The following is a 2,387-nucleotide window of genomic DNA, read 5'->3' as shown; positions in this document are numbered from 1 at the left end:
GGGGGGGGGGGAGAGGGTAGAGAAGGTGGAGGAGGAAGAGGAGGATGATGCGACGGTGGCGGCGACGCTGACGATGGAGGAGATGGTGGAGAGAACGTGAGAGAGAGGCGAGGGGTTGGGGTATATAATGCGACAATTGCCGGATGCGACCGTTCGTGCGAATTGCGCGCGGGGTAACTTAGGTACCGTGTACGCGAGAATCTCCCCGCGATGTGAGTCGGGCGAGAACTGTTGGGAGGCCACAGGGGGTGGAATGACGGGGACGAAACGCGGGGGAAACGAACGCGCGCAAGGAGGGCTCGAGCGAGGGTGAGGGCTTGTATAGATACGTCCCTGCGGCGGTGGTTTGTAATATTATGATAACCCTCCCTGCCTGCGCGCCTGGCTGCTTCCCTCCCTCTTTCCCTCTCTCTCACTCGCTCTCTCTCTTTCTCTCTCTCTTTCACCGTCTATCTCCCACTCGCTCTTCCTCTCGTTACCCTCCTACGCGTACGCCAGGCTGCCAGGCGGCCACCCTCTTTCAGCGGCCATGTTGCCGGGAAATATGATTATTGTTATTATTTGCACCCTCCTTCGGTCGTATCCTCCTGACTCCTCACCTCTTCGTAACAGCCCCGTCATCCTACCGGCGTGGCTGCCTCCGTTCTCTCTTTCTCTCTTCCTCCCGCCGCTTTTTCTCTCTCGCTCTTTCTCTCGCGTTCTCCCGCTTTCTCTCTACTTCTCTCTTCAGCATCCCCGTAGTCGCCGTGCCATCCTGTGTAATGCTCCGCAGAGCTCTCTCCTATACCCCCTTCTCATCACACGACTCTCTCCCGTTGCCGGCGCCGTCACTCTCTCGCCGTCATCCTGCGACTCCATCCTCCCGCGTCCCCCGCGTCCTCCACGTGTACGAGTCTCTCCGCCGCTGGCCGACGAATTGAGAGGAAACGAACGAGAACAGGGCCGAAGCAACCGCCCGTCAACCGAAACCGCTTTCCTCTCCCGTTCCCCTTTCGTCTTGCGCCGCGCATCCGTGTCCTCCTCTCTGTCGTCCTTCCTGTCGTCCTTCGCTGTGGTCGCCTGGAAAACTTTACAATGCGAAATGCCATCCCCCGTCTCGTACTTTTCGGCTCACTCTCTCTCTCTCTCTCTCTCTTTTGCTTCATCTTTCCCGCGGTTGTACGCGGTTACTCTCTTTCTTTTCCTCCCTTATTTTTTTCGTTTCATCGTCCCCGTTCCCGCTTTCCTCCCTCATTGCTCCACCCGCTCCGGCTTTCCGCGCGCGGTTCATTCCAACTCGTCCCCGCGGAAACGTTTCATCGACCGAGACCGCCATTCTCGGCTTTTTTTCCTTCGGGCTTTTTCTCGCCTCCTCGAACTTTCCTCGCGCGTCTAATATCGGGGTTATTTTTCAGCGGGCGAAAATCCCGCGTGAAAATCGCCGAGCCGCGCGCATTAAATACCGTTGCTCTCGCGCGATCAATATAGAAATAACTCGCGCGCGAGAGATCGCGCGTCACGCTTTAAAAGCGGGCCAATTACGCGTTATTTAGAGATCGTAATTTCCGGGAATATTTATTACATACCACATAGTATATAATCAGTCATGTAATTACGCTCTAATAATAGAGACATGATGTTGGATCTCTTCCGCAGTTCTCGCGCAGGGAAGGATTAATTTCTTCCCACGTGCGAGATTATCAAAATATCGTCGTCTCACGCGAGATATCGTCATATAATTTAGTCGTTGCCACATTCGACTATCCACACCATCGAGATATCTTCACGCGAACTTCACGATAGCTCATTGAAAGACATAGTTATTTTCGACCTCAACTATAATCTTTTTATGGCTTTATCCGTAAAAAAAGCACACTAAGAAGTCCATTTAGTTGAATCAAATTAAATTCTTGTTTGGATATAGGCAAACAAGTGTTTTGGTTATGTGAACTGAGGTTTTTGGTTTTTTGAATCAAAGATTTGATTCTTTGAAACGAAAATGAAAAAAAGTTCGGTTCAGAGAATCAAACTTTGATGCTTATAATCGAAATATTTGTTTGTCTATACCCAAATGAGAATTTAACTTGATTCAACTACATTGGTTTCTCAATGTAGCAGCGATATATATTCATATATGTACATAGAAAAACAAATATTATTCTATTATTAAAAAAAGTGATTACTCAGTTTATTTTCCTCCTCTTAATTCTTTGTTGCATAGTGTCCCACATATGGGACATTTACTTCTTCTTCAGTTTCTCTATATTTTTACATATTTTATGATTGATTTGTGTAACATACTTGTTATTGTTATTTTCATATAAGACTTGTATGCATATAGAAATAACGTAAATATATAATTATTTCTCCGTTTTTTATAAACAATTTAGGTTGCAACTTGTTGATCA

The sequence above is a fragment of the Dinoponera quadriceps genome, unplaced genomic scaffold (assembly GCF_001313825.1).
Source record: "Dinoponera quadriceps isolate SergipeBrazil2010 unplaced genomic scaffold, ASM131382v1 scaffold717, whole genome shotgun sequence".
NCBI classification, from domain to species: Eukaryota; Metazoa; Arthropoda; class Insecta; order Hymenoptera; family Formicidae; genus Dinoponera; species Dinoponera quadriceps.
The sequence above is the reverse complement of the archived record's forward strand: the minus strand, read 5'-3'. Positions refer to the sequence as shown.